General features: G+C 39.7%; 1 long non-coding RNA gene across 7 annotated transcripts in view; it reads right to left on the reverse strand.

Annotated features, from left to right (window-relative positions):
* LOC136106577 (uncharacterized) overlaps nt 1–25,470 on the reverse strand; it is an 81,647-nt gene that overhangs the window by 16,490 nt on the left and 39,687 nt on the right. For all 7 annotated transcript variants that reach the window (XR_011740857.1, XR_011740856.1, XR_011740858.1 and 4 more), the window contains 2 exons: nt 17,474–17,603; nt 16,211–16,296 (listed from right to left, as the gene is read on the reverse strand). This is a non-coding gene — a long non-coding RNA (uncharacterized lncRNA). The remainder of the gene's footprint in view (nt 1–16,210; nt 16,297–17,473; nt 17,604–25,470) is intronic.

A 25,470-nucleotide genomic window follows, 5' to 3' on the forward strand; every position in this document is an offset into this window, starting at 1 on the left:
TTAACTCATCGCACACTGCACATCTCTAGGGGCAACAGCCACATCTTCCACTACAGGACTTGTACAGTCCAACTTAAGTACTAACCAAGCACTACCGCTATAAGGTGGCCTTACTGAGCAAAGTTTGAGCACTGATGATCTTGGACAGAATAATTTCCATTTGTGTGAGAACATTCTTACAGTAATGTACAGCTATGAGGCTACATAAAAGCTGAATTAGAAACCCCAATTTGAAATACGGTATTTCAAAAGTAGCAAGGAGCCCTTCCCCTCTCCGGAGATCACTGGTTTCCCCAGCAAGCGGATGGATTATAATGAGCCATTGTGTATTATTTTCTGTTTGTCACTGACCCAGTTTCCATGCTGTCTGTGATACTGAAATGGGAAACTAAAGCTCGGGGTAGATCTCCAGCTGCAATAGCGCAGCCCTGCTAGCCGTGTCGGTACCCAGCGGGCTGGAAGCATCTCCCCATCAGCACACAAAACTCAGCAACTTTCATTTCTTGGCTTGGAAAACATGAGAAATGACTTTCCATCATCAACTATAATTTCCAACATCAATAAACAGGTGAGTAGGAAGATATTAACAAACATGAATTTTGAGGTGACTTCAATAACAGAAATTTTCTTGTTTGACAACTCACAAAGCTGGGAAAGGTTTCTGAGAAAAATATGTAGATTTCAGTTTGTGACCTGGGACTGATTACATGATGAAGTTCAAATGGCTGTTGACATAGAGATTTTTTTTCAGAATTGTTTGATAATTAAAATTAATATAAGCACCCAGTAAGAATATTCAAAAAGAGAGCTGCATTCTGCCTTATTATTTACTTCATAAAATATTTTTTATTTTCTGAAAATTACGTATGTTGCACACTGATGATCCTTGCAATGTCTCACGAATAATACATTTACACATCATTTAAATCATACATTATAATTTATAGGTTAGTTATTTTATTTTCATGTCAATCAAAATCAGAATCTGTATGAAAAAAGCTTAGATTAGGCGAAATAGATTTTTCATGGTAAGCTTTAATAAACTAATGACAATATCGTAAGACTTATCACGGAAAAACCTGCCATCTAATAATAAGCTTTTTCCTGTTTATTTACATGTTCCACCTTGTGTTTGTTTGTAAAAAGTTAATAAATACAGCAGAGTTAAACGTGTAAATAGGTGAGTCTGCACTGGATAAAAGCTGTGACACTGGGCTGCAGATTTACCTAACTAGCGAAGAGTGGATATTGAGATTTCAGCCTTTTTTATTGCAGCACACAACATCTTTCTGAAGAGGGATTTGATGTTTAGTCCAAATAACTCCTGTAAGGTTGGCAGGGTGAAGACAGCCACCCAAGCCCCATCCCAGCACGGTTTTGAAATGGTTTTGCACTGGCACTGCCTTTGCAGAGAACTCAGCACTGGTGCTGTTGAGTCAGCACAGACAACGACACACGGAAGCTGTGCTCAGAATGTAGGAAATAATTGTAATTTCCTCCTCGGTCTGTCTTGCCCTTAATCCACCAGGTTGGAAGCTCCTAGATGGTGTCCCATGGCTTCCAGCGGTCCTCAGAGCACACGCCTGAGATAGCGGTGGTCCTGCTAGGCAACCACCATCCAAAACTTTTTTAATTCAATGTTTTTATTCACATTTCCTTTCCTGTATTTGTCACCCAGATCTAACCAAACCCCAGCGGGTGAGAAATGAGCCACCTGACAATGCAACCACGAACATGGTCATACCATCAACGAGGTTTTCCTCACGCACATGGCTTGCAGCACACATCAGACAGAGTTAGCTGGGTGCTAGCTGGCATTAGTTTGCCTTTGAATTCCTGTCAAGCAGCTACACTGTCCCCATAGAAAGGTTATTCTTGAGGCACCCTGAAACCCAGAGTGTATCCACATGCTCCAAACCAAAGTGAGCGTGGTCATCCTGACTGCTCCTCTCAAAAGCCTCCCAGCACAGACTAGGACAAAACACAAGTCCCCGACTCCTGGAGGATGCACAAACACAACAGCTCCTCTCTGCTGGCTGCACATGCCATGGTGGTTAAATGCTGACACTACTTACTGCCTCCCTCGTATATGGCAGACCTCCAGTGGCTGTTGATAAATGTGGTTTCAGGATGGGTTCTGTTAGATCACAGATATTTGTAGTTGTGAAGCCACATCTTGCTGAGATCCAGCCAACCATGGCCATATGGATTGGTGGGAGCAGTGCTGGTGACACACGCAGGGCCCCTTTGGTCAGATTTGGCAGCATCGCTACCCAGCAGCCCTCCACATCGCATAGAGTCACCTCCATAAATCACTCACTACCAGACATCTCTTCAGCAACCTGGAGCCGGTCCAGCTGGACCATGGGCACAGACCTCCACCTCCTGGTGTTGCAGTGGTGGGCAATGGTAGTTTGGACATCACGGGATGCTAAACGCTCTCCGTGGTAAAGGAATGCTCTCAGAGCAACACAGGGCACCAGCTCAAATCATCTCAAGATCTAAACGAGCCCTTGGTCTTTCCACCACTCTTCAAGGAAGTGTAGGGGAACGAGTCCACCTCGACTGACATCAGCCTTTCTGCACAGAGAAACCCAGGTGCTTGGGAAGGAAATTTACCTCTGACAAAGAAGAAAACACCTCTCACACCTGCCCCTGCCAGCACTTTTGCTGCCCAGAGCAAATTGTTGCTGTTGTTGTTGCTTTCCTGCGGAAAGGAGCAGCTTAGCCTATATGATTTAGAAATATCATTTGCCCTCTTCTCTGCAGATGGTAAACTCTTTGGTTTCTGCCACCACTAAACATACAAATAAATCATCAAGATATGATCTGCTAACACATTCAAAATGATGTTTGGCCTGAGTATTTTTTTTAGCTTCAAACATCAATTTCATTTTGTAATGAATACATGCTTCATCTCATAACATTTCATTTTTCACACATTTAGCAAAATTGCTTAACTGATATATTTTTTCCAAACCGGCTTTATTTCTACCCTAAAAAAATGCAAATCAAAGACTCACATACTTACATAACGTGCAGAATTCCCTACTGTTGGTTCAATTGCTAGATTATAAAATATTCATAATATCCATATTTTTTCACAAAATGAACTGGGTATTCTAACTTTTTAATATAAATCATGTTAAGATACACAGGCAAAATTATACAGGCCCCTCTGTGCAGTTATTTCCATGTGTATTTGCTCCCCGCGCTGAGGGAAACCTCTGCAGCACCCACCCACGCGCTCCGCACGCCTTATCGGAAACACCGGCGAGGTACATCCAGCCCTCACTTCATGAGCTTAATGCCCTTTGCAATTCTTGTCTGAGCAGTTGTTTGCTGAAGACAAGAAGACTTATTTCTATTCATTCCCTGTATAATCCACCCTATGAATTTACACCTCACCTACCCGCACATTCAAGGACCCAGAAATACAAAATATTTCCTACTGTGTTTTAAACCCACAACCTCCTGGATACAAGATAAGAGCTGAATAGCTTTGACACTGCACTGGTTTCATATTCATGCATAAGTTATGGATACAGCAACAGATCAGCACTTCTTTGTGCTTCTCATTGGCTCTGGTTCGCTGCCTTAAACTGCGCCTGAGTCAAGGCCACGCTTTAATGCCATAGACGCTCTATTCAAATACCAGTATGACCACATTTTAAAAGCCACCCTGTACCACTTCATTGCCGCAGATGTCCTTTACATCTGGCAAGGGCCGTTTCTCTGCATGTCAACAGTAATTCAGTTTAACAGCTGTCTCTTTTGACAAGCTTAGTGTCAGACTCTGAAATGACAGGGTGACAGTTTTCCTTTTCTTTAACAGAACATAGTGCAAATTAACTATTTGAATGCAGGATCACTGAACGCCTCCCGAATACAGTTTTCAGAGTCAACTAAATAGGATTTAGGAACCATCGGTATTAACACCCAAAGCTGAAAACCTGTAGGGTCTGACAAATCAAGGCACTTCACTTGTAATTGAGATTCTTACCTGAAATCTAAGAGTTCGACACCCAGAAAACCTTAAATTGAGTTGAAATAGACATTGGAGGTAAACATTGGGAATTTACAAACTGGAATGAGAAGTACTTTTCCTGTATTGCATTAATACATGAGAGAATTTTCTGTATATCTAAAGTGTTTATCAATATAAACAGCTAATGGTACCGTGTGACTCAGCTCAGCTTTCACATGGCGTGCTGTGCACACGCATTTCCCACAAATGTCAGACGTACAAAAGCCCCTCAGCACAATTTCTCTAGGACTAAAACTATGCCTGAGATAATACTGTACATCTTAATGATTGAAACCTTTAGCATGAAAACGAGCTTATGGACAGTAACAAAGTGCCACCGTGATTTATGAACAACCAGTAAATGCTACAAAGACACCGCTTAATTCTGGTGCAAGAGTCAGCTTTATGAGGCTGGCTGTATTAGGTTCACATAAAAGCAAATTAAAAATATATATATAAACATTACACTACACATATTTAAATGGCATACTGATGTAAGTTGTATGGTGAGCCACATTGTTATGTTAACGTTATGCCATGGCTGCCACAATGAGGAGGAGAAAGGATGTTTCTCTGACTTGGTTCTTGTTCTATTGAAACCAATGGCAGAACTCAAAGCAACTGCAGTAGGTCTGGACTCCAGCTCACACAGTTGATGTTCTTTTAAAGAACTATGAAAGCCTTTCTGCTGTTTGTTCCTGGGTAAGCAGTGACATCTAAAGTACTAAAACAAACAAACAAACAACAAGAACAAACAAAACAAAACAAACAACAACAACAAAAAACACAAAACCCCACAAACAAACAAAAAAACCCCACAGCCAAAAAAAACCCCAGCAACAAAAAAAACAGTGTTAAAAGAATGGCACAGAGAGCATAACATTTAAATGCCATTAGTAACTGCTTTTGTTTGCTTATTTATATGTTGCTGTAAGTATTTTTATATGCTACCCATTGCCGTAGCATCTGGGCACCTCATGATATCTAGAAAGATTCACACTCAAATGCCTATTACTATCTCCAAAAGGTAGGCCCACTTATACAAGCTGAAATGGAGATTTCTCCTTACACAGTCTCATAATGCAGCCAAGTTCTTCCTCTTTTATTCAGTTCTTTCTAATACACTATTGGTCATGACCTGTAGAACAAGTCACTTAGTGCCAACCACTCTATAGCCAGGTCTCTCATACAGTAAAACTTGCACATCCCTGCTCTGCACAAAGCATATATAATCACTGAAAATACTTAACCTCCCTAAATCTATCATACACCTGAAACACTAATAATTCTATAACTTAAGCTAAACACAGTACTATTCAGCTGTAAATTTTATGGCTGCCATCTCCACCTCCTATGAAGTGTGAAAAGAGGCTTCATATCTGTCAGTCTTTGCTCAGAAATGACTTTCGCTGATTACTTAAACTTTCATTAAATAAGCTTTCCACAAGCTGTAAAAACAGAACACAGTAGGGAAAAAATTGGCTCTCTTTTAAAAGTGCTGTAAAGTCTCTTTTTGAATGAGTAATTAGAAATGTGTAAACTCTTTTATGGATATGTGAGAAGCACACACAAAAAATTTGACATCCCATGCAAGTATTTCTGTGTGCTATCAAATTTCATTGTATTTCACAGAGACCAAAACTATACAGACCCAAAATACACATACATTAGTGGACATGGGTTATTTGCCAAGAAGGAATTTACGTACAGTACAAGTAAAATGTCCTAATTTAAATCTATGACAATGGATACTCACATTCTTAAAGAGAAATCAGAGTTGTTTGTCTTTCTGTTCATATTTATACAGATTGCAAAGCTGTTGACAGGGCACGATTTGAGCTGGGCCTTTCCCACTGCTTACTGTTATTTTTATTGCCATTGTCAGCTATCTTTTCTGTATTGAGAATCAAGACGAGATGAAGATGTCCTGATTTCCTGAACCCCTATATGAAGACAAAGAGATGCCATGCGACCCAGCCGTCAGGCAGTGGGGATGCTCTGTCCTCATCCCCTTGAAAACTCCCCCAAATCTTTAGTGAAACCAACACTTTTTTCCATTTTAATTTCCCTCCAGCACACACAAGCTGTCCATCCCCAAGCCAAACTCTGCAGATGCTCTGCAACCCCCTTGTACATTCATAGCTTTGGGTCCCTCTCCCTGTCTTTAAAACTCATGCTATTTGTGCTGAAAACTTGCTTGACTTTGAACCTCATGATCAGCTCCACAGCAGGGGGCCAAGTATCTTTACCTAAAAATAAATTAAAGAAACTTATAGACAAGGGGGAGATGGGTGCTACCTCTGCATGATCTCCCGCCTCCCTGGGAGAGAGGACAGGGCATCTCGGGGACACCGAGCTGGAAAGCCTCCCCCCTCCAAACTAGTAGGATGTTTGCTTGAAAAGCCGGTGGATGTCACGCTGTGTACACGTACTGTGCCCTATAAATAGTAATGTCTTCTATGCTCCTCTCCATGGAAAAAAACGGCAGGAGGGGAAATAGTCTCAAATCTGTGTAGTTTTCAAGCCAAAGAGAGCCAGCCTCATTCCCTGCTCGGCAGGGGAGCCGTAGGTAGGGGGTCTGACCCTCCAACCCCACTGAGCTGGAGGAGCCAGAGGAAAAAGCAGGTTCCAGATAACGACCCGGCGGGTCCCGCAGCCCCCCCCGGAGCAAACCCAGCCCCTCTCTGAGGAAGGCACATCCTTACACATCGCTCCTGGCTCCCCAAAGCATCCCTGCTCGAGGGGAGCGTGCCCCAAAAAGCAGCTGCTGCCCCTTCAAATCCCGCAGATTTCCAGCATGGAAATGATGCTGAGGGGTCCCATGGAGAGCAAAGAGTGCTACACGGTGCCCTCCCTTCTCCCAGCAAAGATATTAGTGCCATTATTATTATTATTATTCTTTCATCCCTGGGAGAGTGATTCAGACCTCACCTGCGAAGTTCAATAGCCCTGGGGATGGCAGAGCGATGCCACCACTCCTGCTCCCCGCGATGCCACTCCAAACAAGTTCTCTGGCAAAGCACTTGCAGGCACCATTTGGTGCCAAGACTGTTATAAAACCAAAAACGGTGCAAACGTTTTCGAGCAGAAGAGCAAAATTATGAGAACGCAAAAGCCTTCACGTATCTTCAGTGGGGAGAATGTATTTAGTGCTCCCAGCAGCTATCAGATAGGGCAATATAGGCAATTTATTGTTTTGTCAATACCTTTTATTTTGATTTAATAACTTACAAAACCTATGGTCTGTCTGTAGCACGGGCTCAACTTTCTTTACACAACCCCACTTAACTTTCAAACACTTTAACTTTCAGGTCAAATCTCTGTCATATTGATAAATGGATCTATTTAAATTTTTATCACTGAAGAATTCTCTCTGGTGTCTCTTTCACTATCAGATTCCATGCACAAAATAGCACGACACTTATTTTTTTGTTATCCACCATGTACACACACAAAAAAGAGTCACTACAGAAAGCACAGATGTGGTGGTGAAACATCTGTAATTTGTCTGCAATAGTATAACTCCTGCAGACATTTCATACAGAGAGAAGTACAATATTTTCAGGAATAATGCATAAAAATACATAGAAAAGCCTACTATAGGTTAGATATGCTAACTGCAGACTCTCCTTGTGTTAACAAGTAAATAAGTTGAAGTATTTTACCCTCATGAGGCATTACTATACACGATATAGAGGCCCCAAGTGAAGTTTAATCTTATTTGGCTATCTGACTATTACTTCATTAAGCAAACTAAGAAAAACAGCTGCAAAGTCAACAAATTTTTAGATATTATTGTAAATAATCACCTGGTTTTCCCGCCAATAATCAGGACCAAAAATATAATCCTTATAGCTTTAACTATGCTAGATATGTTTAACCTTTACTTTAAAATGGTATTAAAAGCTGAATACTGTGGCTACTGTAAAGATAGTAAAAACAGATACTGTAGGAATATAACAGTGTTTAATGACAAGCTATAGAGTTCTACTGAAAGAAAAGCAAGAGCAAAAAAAGGTTAAATAAACAGAAACCACACTGCTCCCCATCTTTCTTACAGTAACTTTCCATAGCTATAAAGTAAAATTTCTGCTATATGTAAGTTCATTTCCCAGATCTGTGCGTTAAATATTTATTTCTAACTTTAAACTTCTGCGAGACCCAAACAAAAACTAATTTGCATTATTAATGATGCTTAGTCCCTTAAGATTCATAACAGAGAAGCAAATGCTAGAGATTTACTTTCTTTTCCATTTTAAAAGGCAAGTTAAAACGATAAAACTTATTTAATTAACAGAGACTCTATTTATGAATTAGTTGTTTCTGCCAGCAAGAATGTTTTTTAAAAAAAAAACCTGTCTGAAATGAGGCTGAGACTACAAAGAGTCCATTTTCAGCTTGGGAGTCTCAAGGGAAAAATCAAAGAGTTTCTTTCTTTCAACAGTTTGGGTGAGATGGTATTTTGAGATGTTGACAGCTGCCAAACTGCAGAACCAGTGAAGAACTACCAAACCAAAATCTTTTTTATCTTTTTGAATTTTTCTCAATATCCAGCTCAATTTCCTTTTACAGCTCACAACTGAAATTTCTATTTTGTCGAAAGGTTTTTCCTCTCCTTCGATGATTATGTCTACTTCTTTGGGCCAAAAATGAACCCCGTCTCTTCTAAAATTAACCATAAATAACAGAGAACCATTATTACTACTTTTAGTAGTGTTTCTATCATAATAATGTATTAATTGTCATCCTTTTCTTCCTTCTTATGTGCTCAGTGTGGAACCAAATTCTAATGGTTAATCATCTTAATTGCCTCTATCACACTGAATGCTCTCATTTTGTTTACTTACAAGATATTAGTAAAACAGAACTAACCATCTTTGCTCTAATAAACAAAGTAGAAGTAAAAGCCAACATTTAAAACTTGTTTTCTGTTTTTATGACAGAGCTATTTATCAGATTCAAAACAAGCCAGCCTTTAGTAAATAATAATTGCAATAATAATAATAATAATAATAATAATAAACAGCAACAACAATGCTTTCCATACAGCTCACACTATTCTTCATTTTTCATTTTCTTGCTGAATCCTGCTTTCACTGCTCAAGCCATCCCTTCATTAAATGTGGATCTAACTGGCCAACCCCCAGAAGCAAAGTGGGTGTCCAGATGGCAACACAGTCTTGCCCCCTCCACTCACCAGGTATTTTTCTTTTCTGTTTGAGCCTGAATAAAAAAAATCCAAAGCCCTGGATGCCTGACATCAAAGTGTGGTAGAAGGAAACTATTGGGATGATGTTCTCGTATTAAGGTGGCGCTAGAAAGGTAGAGTAGATGGGCAGTGAGGGAGCAAATCCTGTTGAAATATGATTAAGTGACACTGAAGATCAGGAAATTCCTCCTTTAAATGTTGATTAAACTTCTTTTTTTTTTTTTTGTCTCTATAGTTACAGATCATTTTGTTTCTGTCTGTGGTCTCAGAGAAAGCTGACGGTGCTTGGCACTTTTGTGTCTACTGTAAGTTTATGTTTTATTCTCGCTCACTAAGTACATTTGCAACTAAAGATGAGAACAGGAGGCATAAAGAGATGAATGTGCCATAAAGTACCTCCAGCAGTCTGAGAGGAAAAGCGCACAATTTTCTGGAAGATGGTGGTTTCATGTAACCATGCTCCAAATCAAGCTTTCTCAGTCACTATTTATGACTAGGCAAGCCTGGTTTCTGGTCATGTTGCTCCTTACACATCATTTGCCCAAGCAGAAAGTTTGCTGTGAGTATTATGGGATGGATGAACTTTTTTTTCTTTTTTTGGATTCTTTGTGCTAATACAACCAGTCACTTTTTTTCCCATAAATTACCGATTGTGAGTGAATCACCATTCTTAGCATTACCAGAAACAGGTTTTATTCTCCCAGCCTTTTTCTCTGAAGCTCATTTATAGACATAGAGAACAACCAGCCCTCCTGTTTCCTGGCAGGACAACCTGCTCAAGTGGTGGCCCTTCACAGTGCTATAATTTTCTCTGCCTCCTAAAGAAGATTTAATTCAGTCTTTAAATTCCACAGGATCCCTAGTGGAGGGGGAGGACAGGAAGGGAGCGAGGGATGGATGAAGAGAGGGAGGAAATACCTTGTGTCTCCTCTTGGGCCAATCCCACACATTTTACTGAATTTTTCCACAATTATAAATCCAAGGGGTTCCTCAAACACGTCTCGCTCTGCTCCAGCACGAACCAGGAATGGAGGCGGAGAGGGAAGAGCAGGTGTGTGCAGACACAGCTGATTGTCTCCAGAAGAGGAGACCTCTGTACCAACCCAGCAAAACTAACTTTATACTCAGATAAATATGTACCATTCTCTGGACATCAAATCTAGATCTATTTTTCCTTTGTGTGGGAAATCCTGGTTCATGCCTGTTGCCGGGACTGGGCATGTATGACGTGTGGCCATTTAGTATTGCTTGTTGCCAGTCAAAAAATAAAAAAATCACATAATCCACTGCAGGTTTAAAATATAATTTAAACCTATCAAGTCTCATAACTTCCAAGACGGCAAATTTGCCATAAAGAGAATGGTTTCCACTTACTAGATTTTATATTCAGATCTCTGGCATGCAGGCCTGCCACCAAAGAAGTCTTTTATGCAAGCACATAATCAACGGAAGCCTTCATTTTCGCTGCGGTTAGATTTAATGTGATAATGAATATTCCAGTGTCAGCTCTGGGTAAACTCATGGAGTTTCACCTCAGATTCCCTCCTTTAGATATCTCACACAGCCACACGCTTGCTGAGTGGTAAATAATTCAGTAGCACCAGCAGAAGGACACCTGAGATGTGTTCGAAATGCAGACGTCCCCGCCTGGCTCATGTCCTGCCCCGCACTCCTTCTTGTAAACAGCACGAGCAGCGCAGCAAAGAGCATTAAGGCTTTATTACCTATTTATATTTGCTTTTTGCAATGGAGAGCAGACAGAAGAAATGCATGGTTGCAACAAGGTGCCCATGGAAAAATCATCTCTGGGTGCAGCACAGTCACCCATGCAGGTCCCACTGGGCTCACTGGGTTGGCTGGGACATAGAAAGTCAGAGCAGGGAACCTCAGTGGTTTTGTTGCAAACAGATGTCAGAGATGTGAGGAATCGATATTTCCTCACTGACAACATTTATTTTTATTATAATTTGCAGAACTACTGATGATATTTTGCATTCACTTGAGAGTCTCTCTGCAGTTTGCAAACATTTATCCACCCTATACGAGGCAAATTCTTTGATGCTCATTTTACAGATGTGGAATGCGGCTGAATTAATATTACTGTGAAAACCTTTGCTGCCAGATTTCCCTGCCTGTGTCACCGTATTTTACCCTTATTACCTAAATAGGGCTGCCTGGGAGAGCAGCTTTCCAATATAATTGCTAGGAATCTGCTGTTTCTTTGGGCTTTTCACCTATTTTGCAGTTATTGGCTGATGTTTTTCCTCTCTTTCTTTTTTGCCAGTTTCAAGTTTCCACTCCGACACCAAATGCTTTCCTCTTTTTCCACTGCTGTTAACACTAGGCAGATCAAACAAACACAAAAGTGTTTTCTCAAAAAATAATCATTAAGCATATCGTGCAGTTTAGTTCAAGTGACAGCTGAATATTTGTTTCATTAATAAGTAATTTGCAATTAATTCATGGAGTCATTTCTAAAAGAACATTGTGATGTTTCCATGGTTTTAAAGTGGCAAAACACTAGTCATTTTTTGACAAAATTTCAGTACAAATTGCTCATATGCATCCACTGGAAAAATACAACCTCTTGTGAGGAGCATCCCCTTGATGTGGGAACACAGCTCCCATTACCGTTAGTGGTGAGGCACCTATGTAAAATATGCCAATAACTGCAGTATGTAGGTTTGAATTTCAGGTGCATGGGGGCTCCTGCTCCTTCATTCAAATTGTTAGTAACAAAATTATTAAAGTTGTGAAATTTTTCCATTTAAGGCTCATATACAATTCTTTTCGACGCTGAAAGAATAACAAAATCTCCAAGCCTACAAAGGTGAACTTCTGCCTGGGATGAAATAAGCACCGTTTGCACTGACATTTTATTAAGAATTAAATAGCAGTTTACCACCCTTCACAATGTTCTTTCTAACCTTGTGAACTGGCATGATTTGCAAATAAATAACACAGGAAAGCGTCTTTAATCCCAGACACCAGCACCACCTCCAGTCTAAAGCCCAGGACCTGATTGATACCTGGACAGCAAACACTAAGGACATTTCTAAGCTACAGAAACAATCGCAATTTTTGCCATATCACCTTCTCAATAACCTTCCCCCAAAATTAGAGGTTAGGCAGTTGTCTGTAATCATTAACTGCCTGAAGGAGAGAGATGCATTACCAAAGCAACAAACCTCTAATCAAGAGAGTGGGCTCAGTGCAGAAGAGAAAAATAACTCCGAAACAAGCAAGTTGTAATAGTTAAAAAAAAAATAAATCTGATTTGGCATACATAGTTAGCACCCTGCAGGTGTAAAATTAAAATGTTGTAAAAAGCGAACATCTTAAATTTGTGCCTATTTGGGAATGTAATTTGCTAGAATTATGCTTTTAGATGGAAGTGCTTACAGGTTTTCATATTCAACAGCAACAGGATCAATTACATTAACCAACAGATACAGCTCTGAATGGACACAGGGAGCTGGTAAAAAAAAATATCAAATGCTTGTTTTTAACTTATAAATAAAGAAAAAAAACTTTTAAAATGCCCAATTTCAAGCTATCCTAAATGAGATCAATAGATGGCTAAATTGATTGTCTGGAAAGCCAAGTCCTAGACCCTTTTATAAAAGTCTTTAACTGGAAGGGCTTTTTAATTTGTCAGAAAGATCAGCTTAAAATTTATATTTAAAAACATGATGCAATGTCATAATCTGTGAGCTAAAAATTAATCAAAGTTGGATAAGAGAATCTATAATATGTGGCAAGAAAATCTCAAATTGATCAGCTATTTTGTATCTTCCACCAATACACTGTGCTTTGCTACACAATGACTTTCATGAGAAGATGTGGCTTTGCATTGAATGCAATTTTCAACCTATTAGGTTGATCCAGTTTCCACTGAAGTAAATGAAAAGATTACCATTGACTTCAATGAAAACTGGATTAGACTCTTCACATTCACAGTGTGGGGGAGGAAATCTTAATATTATTTATGCCAGAAATTCCAGTGTAGAAAGCAAAACTGGTGCAAAATTGGTGTTGAACTTGAAGAGAAAAATGAGCACAGTGGATATAAAATATGATTCCACTAAAAATTATGAGATTACTAATTATTCTGAATAAGCTTATAGAAATGCTATAGATGTAATTGAATGGCACAAATAAACTTCTAAAACTAATTATAGCAATGGAGCCATGATTATACAGTTGCATTAAGAGTTAAAATAAAACATGATACCAGATGAATGGGTATATTAGAAAGGCATTATTAGATTTTCTTGCATTTATCCACCATCAAGTGTCACGAACCCTTGAAGCTAAGGACAAATAGGAGAAAACAGATATAGGAGAAAGATTGAGTTCACTTGCTAAATATAGCCAGTAACATCAGGTATTTCTACTAGGAAAAAGGAGAGGTATCAGCTACCAATACATGACTTGCACAACAAATTAAAATTCTTATTCACAGTCCTACAGCTCCACCAGAACTGGCAACTTCCGTAAGTACCAGACCATAAAAGAAGTAAAACTTGAAAAGGATTTACTGCAGAAAATTGAAACATCCCAGACAAAGCACAATATACCAATAAAGAGCCAATTATTGCAACCATCAATACTCAGCAGTGGAAAAGATATGCAGATTCAATTAGGAAAAAATACAGTCATGCCTATCGTTTGGCAGAAGAGCATTACTTACAGATAGGAATAGGGACACTCGCTTTATTTGTACGTTTAAATAATAATTTGATACTTTATCCATTATGTCAATAAATTAACGTTTAGAAGAAACAAATATATGCAGTGTCACAGTGAGTCTCTTCTTGATTTAAAATAAGTCATCCCTCGCTTTGCTTTCTCTTGTGCCTGAAATCCATAGTGACTTTAAAACATATATATAGTACGTATCGGGTGTGCCAACTTTTGAAACCCGAGGAAACATACACCAATCACCAGAAACTTGCTTAAATCACTTACAAACTTACTTGTTTTTACAATTCAAACATAAACCAGACACAGCTTGCATGGGGGTTTTTGTGAGAATTCATCCCTGGGGAACTGGTAAATGCTTCTTTGGGAGCTTCCCTGAACAAATACCTGCAGCTTATCCCTATTTTGCAGTCATAGGCTGGTGAGGGTTTCAGTTTATAAGGTCACACAGACTGTGTCTGCCACCCCAGGTACGAGTTGGGCCATTAGCGTAATAGAAAGAGCAGGGAAAAGAAGAAAGAAAGAAAAAAAAGAAAAAACAAAACAAAACAAAACAAAACAAAACACAAACTAAAAATAGCCTTTTATTCTGGTTTTGCTATAATACTATGAAGACCAACAGAAACATCCACATGCTCAGCTATGCCTTGGCTAAGCAAATCTCATAAATGTCTGAATTTCCCATTATGGCCATGATTTCTAGAGGGAGATGAAATCTTTACCTCTCTCTAAATTGATGGGAGTCTCCCTCCTCCCTTCAAATGCCAGAATATGGAAGTAGGAGACTATCCCTCTGAAGGCTGTATTTTATAATACTCTGATGAGATGCCTTTTGATTTAGGGTTTGCATGAAGGGAGAAAAAAAAAATCCATGTAGTCTGCCAGCTCATCTAACCCAACTTTAATCACTGACTGTGTAGACAGCTATATCTGAGCTAGTCATCTAAAATCCCTTTAAAGTCAATGGTGAGAAATAGATGTTTTTAGGATGCAATTAATTGATCGTAAGGAAGAAAGATCCATCATATATGGAAAAAGAATTGTGGCCCAGAGGGTTCTGCTTTTCCTCATTTACTTTACAGAGAGTTCACACATCTGAATTGTAGTAGTCATCCAAAAGAGGTAAGAAGAATATCACCAATCTCTCCTTTTTTTTTTTTTTATTTTTTAAATCTCTTTTACTGCTCCTCTTCCTTTCTGTTTCTACACCTAGTCTCTCCTGGGACATTAGTTCAATTTTTTACATTATCAGCCCATTAACCCCTCAAGAAAATAGGCTCATTCATCTGATTGGTAATGAAAATTTTAGGTCATAGGTGACCACTCACCTGGGCCAGAAGAACTGACCCATCAGGTTTAAAGAACACATTAACGCATAGTTTCACACCAGTTGTCACAGAAATATTCAGAAGAAAACTGCCTACTATTTCACCACTCTCCCAAGGACACCAGGGCTCTTCAGCCCCCAGGACTCCTGGTCACATCCAAAATTATGAGGGTTCACATAGCCTAATAAGCTGGGCTGTGATGATTTTCATGAAGACAAAGAGAAATATTCTCCCTGAAGAGGACATGGTATATCTGTCAACTTGAAAATATAGCGAACTTCAGGGAGAAGAAAAATTAATAATAATAAATCTGTCCTCATCAAGTAAAAATCCAATAAAGTCAACTTGAAATAAGATTTGCCAGACTTGAATATTGTGGAGACCGCCAAATGCCTTTCTTTCGCCTGATCTACCACCCAACGGACAGCCCTGTGTAACTTTGTTCTGCTTTTACAAGCTGGTGAACCAGCCTATTTCCTCTCACCCACCAAAGAGCTACCATTGTACTGAAGATCTTTGAGAAATCCGCCGCACACTCTGACATAAGGGAGTAAAGTTTTGTTTCATGTCTTCCTTATGCCAGGGCATTCATCTTCAAAGTGCCTCGCACGCAACCGGGGAGCCTTAGAAGTGGATCAGGGGCGATTCAAAGAGCTTTGCATGGAGCAGGAGGGGGCTCCTGTTCAAAGCTCCGGCTTCACGTCTGCCAGAGAAGAGCAGATTCAAAAACCGAAGAGGTCACTTCACCTACCTGTAGTGGGATCTCATATTCAGAAGACTCCAACTAAAAATAAGGGATATTTGGACAGTGTGATAACTGAAAACCCTCTAGGCGATGTTCTTGCTGATGCTCCTGCACACACAGACACATGCAGAGCAACGTCTCCTTTAGAAAAACAACCCCAAGACTGTAGGAGACACAATGGCCTCCAGAGAACTTACAAATTTGCTCCATCTATAGCATCCTCCTGGTTTGAGCACAAATGTTTCCAGTGAGCTGGACCACCACAGACCTCTGATCACACCATCTGAAACAAGGAAACTAGAATAAGCAGATATTTAATATATGATAGAGTGGCAGAAACACAGATTTCTTGCAGTTACCCAAATTGATGCCATATAGAGGAAATATTCTACTTTGTTCAGAAATTAGAATTAACTGTTCAGTGGTTGGACTTGGAAGTCCCTGGATAACATAAGGGCTCTGCTAGGATGGGTATTGTCTAAACACAGAGTAATACAGAGCTGTTTGGCCTAAATTTGTAATTTAAATGGGAAATAAAGTATGGAAGGAAGTATTGGTCTCACTTAATGGATAGACAACTGAGACAAGGAGAGATGCAGGTTCATTTCAGAACTTTCACAGGCTCCTTTGAGTTATATTGTGGTCTCATTAATATCTGTAAAGCCTTTGGGTTATTCTTTGTCTGAAAGGCACTTAACATATACAGTTGCACTAATACTTGTAACACTTTTTCAGTTAGAGTACCTGGCTTTGTTTTTCTTTTAAACTGATTTAAAACATTGCCTCCACTACCACATGCTTAATTTTGCTGCAGTGCTGACTGCAGTATTTCAGATTCAGGGTGCTCACTTCAAGTTTGGTTTATAACAGCAGGCCAATATAGACCAGAAACTTACTGTCTGATTCTACTTTTTATGTAACATCTGTGTCTTTTCCAGATTTTCCTACTTAGTAAATGTATTATTCCTTTAAAGCACCTGATCAAATAAATTAGGATCTGGGAGTTAATCTCAAGATCTTAATTTATTTGTAGAATTATGCATGTACTGCATATACTCTGTAGTCACCTATAGTTTAATTTGCTACAAGGCGTCTCCCAAAAAGAGTTGACCATTTTCACACCCTTTCATCCCATAAGGCTGCTGGAACACACGCTATGCTGTGCAGCCTGCTTCCAGGCAGTTTCAAAGCCCGTATTTGCAATGCGTTTCCTTTTTTCCACATTTTATTCTCACTTTCGTTACTCTCGCCGTGACCTCACCTGGAACAACGAGGCTGCAAGCCTTCCAGAGGTCTTCACAGAAAGAGCAATTGGTTTATGCCCCATATGTTTCCCAGGTTGTAAAACAGCACAAAAGTAGAAATGAAGAGCCTCATACTATTTTTTTCTTCCTGCTGTGTGCAATGAAGCCAGAAAGTATCCCTTACTCAGGAAGAACCTGCAAATTCCCTCGGCGTACCTGACCCACCAGCAGTGATCCACCATTAGGACCGTTTTCCCCCGATCCATGCACGTCGTTGGTGCTGTGCTGGCTCTTCTCCTGCTGAGCTCCTCCAGCGGGGCTGGAACGCTGCCTGGCTCCACAATGCCTGGGTTGAAAGAAAAAATCCTGAATGTGAATGGAACAGAAACCTTTGCCACCAAAATATGTGAATCATTTTTCAAGGACTTCACTTTATGTATTGCAGATTTGACCCCGTATATCTGGGAAGTCTGAAGCTGAAATACATTTAACACAGCTAAGAAATAATCACAGGAAAGCATTTTGGATTCAGCCAAGTATGAAGTAAGACAGCCTGTTTTCTTCAAATAAAGCTGACGCTACCTTTCGTTACATTCAACTACATCAATTAGATAGAGCTTTAGTGGAAAAGGATTAAAGAGTACAAAGGTAAAACAAACAGCATTACTGCAATGTCCAGTAGGATGAAATGACGTCCTGATGTGGTAGGTATGATTACAGAATTACTGAAAAAAAAAAAGGAAGGAAGGAGGAATAGAAGGATTTAATGTACCTTGCCCAGACTCACTGCAACAGTAATGTGAACACAGGACATGGCAGCACACATATTTTGAAAATTAGCCCCCATGGCCCCATGCTGAACCTCACTGCCAGAGCTCAGATCTGAACTCTTTATTTCTGTATTTCCTATATATTCCTAGCCAGAAAAGCACATTTCATAAATGCAAATTTTTAGATAATGTTTGTTTGTTTACATTTCTTCAAATTGCATCTGTACTGTCCCAGATCATTGCAAACTATTTACTTCACTCTACTTTTATCCACATTTTCCTTTGCAGGAAATGTGACATCCAGCTCTATATTCCTTGAAAGTTTGATATCAGGTTCTTCATATGCCTAATTTGGGTTTGATTGAAGGCTGGGATAAATTGTTACAACTCAGATGAAGTCAATAGGAGCACAGCGACTTACATCAGCTTTGTGTCAGTAAATACCGACAAGATTGATCTCAAACTTTTTCAGAACAAAAGATTTTTGAAGATGGATTAAACAACATAAATGCTGAGCTGTTTTGCTAGACTGCAAATGGCATAACACATGCTTTGTGTGACATCTCTGAATTATCCCTTCGTGGTAATGTTGACATTACATGGTATTGACTCATGGAAGAAGCTTAAATACCCTTTTAAGTTTTCAGGACTCTTTGACAAAGCACTATTTCATTAACAAAATGTTAATGGAATCTAGGAAGCTTCAATATACAGTATAGCCTGATGGTTTCAAGAAGCTCTGTTCACTGACCAAGAGATGTGACTTCAACAGAACAGTGTGTTATTTTTAGGTCAATAGAAAAGGGAGCATCTCAAGCAGGACAGTCCTTGGTGGAGAAAAGAGGACCCAAGTCTGCTTCCACAGGTCTGTCTTCCAGATACAGCTGTTAGAGGGCACTCCTTCAGCTAGGAGATTTCCCTCAAAATCTTGATGTAACTAAATTAAAAATAAAAGAATGAGGCTCTTCAAGAATAAGCAAATAAAGTCCTTGAATGGTTGCTACCGTAAAAATGGTCACACCAGAATCAGCCAAGTTTAACCACTGCACAAGATGATTACAGTCTATGACAAGAGGATCCAGGTGAGCTTCCAGGGCTCAATTTTCCTACTCATATGGAAATGCAATTACCTAATAAAAGAGAAAGGAAGAACACACAGAACATTGCTCAAAGGTTTCTTGCAGAATACTGTAGGTTTTGGTATAAAATAATTTAAAGAAATTATAAGCAATTGGAATTCAGGGCAATTAAAGGAAGAAAGACATTTCAATCTTGACTGCAAAGTATTGTGCTCAGCCAAGGACACTGAACTTTGTGATCTCGCTGGGGTCGTGAATTTTCCACATGAATTAACAGATGCTCATTGAGCTGCAACAACCATGCAGGATTTTTATCCTGGCTGAAGATCTGCCCCACGATGTTCGCATCCCATTGCCAGAAAAGCATCTCCCACCCGCCAGATAGCATTGGTCAAAGCCCTCTGTGAATAATTGCTTTATAAGGCCAGACACTCACTATGCAGGGGGTCACTGGTAGCAGGGTTGAAAAAAGGACATTTGGATCTAAAATCATAAGCCTCTATAGTCAACACTGGAAAAATTAGCTCTGTCTCAAAGGCTCTTACAGACCTAGGAGGATCAACATGTTCAAACAGCAGATTGCTGCACTATGTTAGCAAAGGTTAGGGAAAGCTGAAAACCTTAAGGCCTAGCAAATCAATCTGTGTATCGCACAAAAGTTTCTCCTCTTCCAAAGCTGAGACAAATGCAGATTGTATTCATCATACTTTTAGAAGACCTCTAATCAAAAACTCTCTCTCTCTTTTGAAGAAGACTACGACACTCCGGAGATACCAAGACAACTGTAAGGCAGAAGTTCTGCAGAACAGGCATTTTACTTCTACAACTCCACTTCATGCCCCTGTGACTACACAGGTTTCTAATATCCTATCAACTCAATATATTCACACCCTTTTTTTTCTTCAGCTGCCACATTTAACCGTCAATGCTGTGAGCATATATTTAAAAAAAGCCCACCTTTTTAAAAATCCCCTCAACTACATCTGCAATTGCATTAACATAAAACTCACCAGAAGCAACGGGCACTACATGGTAGGATTTTGCTTTCCCATTCATAGGAAGCAGTTCAGTTGAGTTGAGCTGAGCTGAGCTAAGCTAAGCTATAGCCCACCCCCTGCTGCCTCCCACTCTGGCACCTCTCCCATCCACTGTTCCTCAAGGAGGACATTCATTACTCCAGAAGAAAAACACCTGTGTAGTATCAGGCACTGCTGATTTTCTTGAGGTAAGAGAGTATTTACCATCTTTGTAGTACAACTATAAGAATCAGCCCTTTTTTTCTTTTTCTTATCTCTGGAAGGGTCTTTAAGTCAAAAGATTAAAGAACCAAGAAAAGGTATACAAAAACTGATAATCCCAACACATAGACCTTCCAATCATAAATACTTGTCATTCTTAGCATAATATGAAACTTTCAATATACTGTTCTGTTTCAGGCACATTAAAGTAACCCCATAGAAAGTACTTTATGCTGCTATTATTCCTAAAGAACTTCGCATGAGTTTGGATCCATCATCATTCATCATGTCAGCCACTCTACGGATAGTTACACACACTTTGCTCAGTTTTATCAAATAGCAAATTATTTGTATGGTGGGTCTCTCCCTTTTTGGATGTTCAGCAGCCTGACTTCAAACCTTTTACTCTTAAAACACTTTTACATCTGTGGGGTTCATAAGCATTCCTATGTAATCACAAAGAGAAAATCTGAACTTGTCGTGAGAGAGAAGGGGAGAAAACTGGTGGGCAGAATATTGCTGTCATCATCTAGTGTGTGGTTTAATCCCTTTTCCATCAATAACAAAATTTCTGGAAGACCCGACAGAACTGGCAGTTTCAGAAAGCAGCACACTGGCAAATCCCATCAGCAGCAGAGTATCCAAACCTGAGCTGTGGGGTTGTTGGCGAACAGAAAATACAATGAATTTCATTCCATAACTTCTCCTGAAGTGAGGCAGAGACAATTACAGTATTTTAACAGGGTAATGCAGGAGCTCAACAGAGCTTCAGTTGTTACCATGGACTGGATAGCCTCGTGCAGACAAACTGATACTTGGTGGGAAGAGCAGCAAAGGTCTCAGCAGACACAACAGAGCTCACATACAGGAGGCTTCTGAGAGGAACATGCTAAAATTTTAGTGAGAGGATGGAGCTGTGGGATGTTCGATGCCAGCAAAAGACTTCCTGACAGCAGGCAGCAAGCACACCCCAGTGTGCATGCAGTGTAGCTACAAAACTGAGCAAGAATCTCCAAAATGGCTGTGGCTATATTCCTCTTCTCAACCAGGGAGAAGGGTGTTTGCCAGGGATGTCTTGGGGCTCTCCTGAGGGTACACGACAACCTCCTTGCATCATCACAATGATAGGCAGCACAAATTAACTGCAATCCACAAAAGTTTTCCAAAATGCTCTCTCCTTCCATAAATTATGTCGTGTACTATTTATATACTTACAGATAGGAAGGTGTTCAAAATACCCACTTTTCTAGCCTGCATAAATCACAGTTGAAATATACACGTGTAAGCACATGTATGTGTTAAATCAACGTGATTTTATTTTTTGTACTTTCAGTGGAAATCCCCCCACACTATTGTCAAAGCTACAGTTGTTAATTTAACAGTTCTACTGCAAATAAAGGAAAAGCAGAACAAATACTTAGCCTAGATTTATTCAAAACATTGTATAGGTTTCCTCTAAAACATCGCTTTATTAGATTTTATACAGCACTTCTCTCCCCCTCGACGACTTTTTGCTCTGTAAAAGCTGTGTGAGAGGCATGGTGTGAATCAGAGCAAGCCCTGGCGCGGGGAGGAAAGGCTCCCACCGCACCCAGAGCCCCGGCCATGCAGCACAGCCACCCCGAGGCCACGCCAGCCCCGTGGGGCATCCACTGCATCAGCCCCACCAGCTCACGCTTCAAAGAAACGGAAAAATGGGGAAGCACCTGATCAGCACATGGACCCTGGTGGGGTGGTTTGGGGTGTGCAGCTCCTGCAAGGCTCCCTGGCACACGGCCACCCCCTTGGCCACCCTGGGTGTCCCTGGAGCTGGAGGTCTCCTCCAACCTGGCACCTTCATGGGCACTGGGGGTCCCAGAGGAGCTTCCCATTTTTAAACATGTCCCTTTGGAGCACTTCAGCCACCTGTTCAGCATAGTAAAATATCCAAACCATTTAATGAGGTTTTCAGTAAAACAATTCCTTTGAAGTCCCTCAGACCATGACAGCAATTAACTCAAGACCTATCTTCACTTTTGTTGTTTTACTAACTCTTGTTCAAGATCAACAACATCACTGATGGTGCAAATTATTTCCCTGCATAAGCAGTAATGGAATGTGTCTCACATCCAGCCGTTACACTCAGCTGGCAAAGGGACCTGATTGCAATTACAGTCACAATGTGTAGTTTCATCAACGTCCCTGGGCTCATCCTGATTTTTTTTAATAGCCTCCATTTTGCAGATGTAGGACCGTAAGGCAATTCATTGTGTTTACTACTGGCAGCATATAGATACGTAACGTGCTGGCACCTATAGATGGGACAGGTAAGGATGGGATCTCAGAATGATACATACAAAAGGGGTTGGGAACTGCGGTTCCTCTGAATAAAACTATTCCCAAGCACATTCCACTTCAGTATTACTTATACACATATTCAAAAACTTTTACACAAATGTACGCAATGTGAATTGTTTGCATTGCAAATTATTTGTAACAATGCACACTGAAAAGTAAATATGGTATCAGAGTATAAACAAATATAATTTGTAAAAAGACAAATCTGAAATATGAGTTTCTCCCAATTAGAAAATGAGAGAAATATGAAATGAGGAAGATAGCAAGCAATAGATACGCAGTCAGAGATCATTAGTCTAACAACGCCCTTTTTCAAGGTTTTCTGTTTGTTTTATTTCTGTTTCTGGTGGGGTTTTTTATTTGTTTGGGGTTTTGTTTTTTAAAGTGAGCAAGAATGTGGGTAAAAGGAAACTATTTCCCCACCAAAGGGCCTTCTATGGACCACGCGGGGCGGTCGGCTGGCTCCAGCCACCGGGCTGCAACTTCTGCCATGGGGAAGGCCTGTGAGCACACACATCCCATTGAACAAGGTTCAAGACAACGATTCTCACCAGTGACAACACAAATGTCACGGAGACAACCAAAGAACACCCGAATCCTTCTCCTTGTGTAGGTCTGACGATGCCACCCGCATCCTATACAATAATCTGTTGGCCAGGATTGCGTCTCCAGACCTATAAGGTCACAACAACACACTACTTCAAAGTAAAAAAGACAGGGGAAATAGTCGCAATCTGGAATTTCTATCCGTGAGAAATTCTAATATTTTCACGAGTGTAGAAGGGAAAGGAAATCTTAAAAGATTCATACAAAATTGAAGTTATGAAAACATTTTATGGCAATGTTACATTTTAATAATATGCAGATGTACTCTGAAAATGTTGAAATGATCCAAATGTAACAAAATATAAAATAAAGCATATAGTAAACATGAGAACTAGACTATAATAATAATAATAATAATTAAAACCCCCTGAAACCAGAACAAATTAAAACATTGCAGTATCATCAAAACAAAACACTTAACATTATACCAACAGATATGAAAGTCAAACGATGTATTGGAACACCTTTTGTCTCAAAACCAATTGTAATCAACAAAATTCCTATAGAAAATTTCATTTTTACTCAAACTGCACTTTGGATTCAGAGCTGTTTGAACATGCTTTGACTACCTATACCTAAGGAAATTGCTGCCATCCCGACCTCCTCTGCAAAGGTGATGCAGGCAAATGGAAAAGCATCACTTGTTCTTACCAAAATAATGCCTAAGGCCTGTGTTTGCTATAAAATTGGGGATCTCGGCTTATTTCTCAGCAAAGATGATTTAAGGAGAGGTAAAGTGAAGCTATTGTTAGTGAGACTTTCTTACTGTAAGAAACCATACAACAGTGAATTTACTGGTACGCTATGAAATACCATAAATCATTCTGACAACATGATACTTGTCAAAATAAAGGCTTAAAATACATCTTGGAATAAAATATCCTCAATCTTATTTATTTGTTTGCTCACTCATGCCATTTGGCTTTTCTCAGTGGGTTTCCCAATCGTTAGGGTGAATTAGTGAGATTCTGCTGTAAAAACATAACCATGTGCATATTCACAGGCTTATACACACTGAATATCTGCATATAGCACTGTACGGCCACTCAACAGAACTAAAAATAAAGCTTTCAAAGGCCTCTTCAGTTTTCCTGCTATATTTTTTCCCTTTTCCGGCATTTTTTCCCCTCCCCCCTGCCAAATATTTCACTAATGCTCAATGGTGGCACGGTATAAGGGAGTCCTGCATGGAAAGCTCCTTCAGCTGCTTAGCCCAACAGCATAAATTTGATCTCGTAATTAGTATTCAGCTCAGCATCTTGGATAGAAACCAATGTTACAGCCAAGAGGTGGTTTAAATCACATAAATCATAGATCAATGACAGAACTCTAAGCACTGGATAGATTACAAAAGTAAGCTTTAGTTAAAAATAGATTAACCATTTCCCTGCAGGAATTCCTTCAAAAAAGCCCTGAATATAAAACAAATAAAATTAAATCTGATAATTTTTTTTTCTAATGTGTTCACAGACTAGATGAATTGTTCTTTCCCTTGACAGTAACACACTGATTAAAGAAATGTGTTAACACGCTATTTCAATGGAAAATATTGTAAATTGTGGAGACTTTAATTTTTTTTAATGAGCCTTTAATAGCCAGAAAGAACGTACTAGCAATGTTGTGTACAGCAGGTTTATAGTGAATACCACAGCAACTAGCAGATACCTCTTTAGTTGCTGTTTTAATTAAAAGGGTAAAAATCTTCCCGAAGCCAAGAAAAATATTTTTGAGAAGTGTTTTTAAAGTATTTCATGTTTTAAATTTTAGCTAGTGAAGTGCCCATTTCTAAGAAGTATCACAACCCATCTGCTATTCTGATTTAAGCACCCATGGGGGTACTCAGCATCTTGAAGGATTGTGCCTGGGATCATCAAATTGTTAAAAGTTCAGTGGAAGAGGAAATACGGGGCTGAATCTCCTCCCCTTGACTAGGGAAGGAAAGAGGCTTTGGCTCCTGAAATCAAAATCTCTGCTGTTGTTAACCAGCATTACACCAAACAGGGGTGTACCGACAGACGCAGATTCTGCCAACCAGGAATCCACCCTGCAAACAGAGAACTGCAGAATACAAATTAAAAGTATGTGTTTGCGCCTGTATATTTTACTGTGTTTTCCTCCCATGAGGTCAGACACTATTGAAAAGGAAGAAAAAAAAAAAGAACACCACCACTTTTCAGCATCTG

Source organism: Patagioenas fasciata, chromosome 11, assembly GCF_037038585.1.
Source record: "Patagioenas fasciata isolate bPatFas1 chromosome 11, bPatFas1.hap1, whole genome shotgun sequence".
In the NCBI taxonomy this organism is placed as follows: Eukaryota; Metazoa; Chordata; class Aves; order Columbiformes; family Columbidae; genus Patagioenas; species Patagioenas fasciata.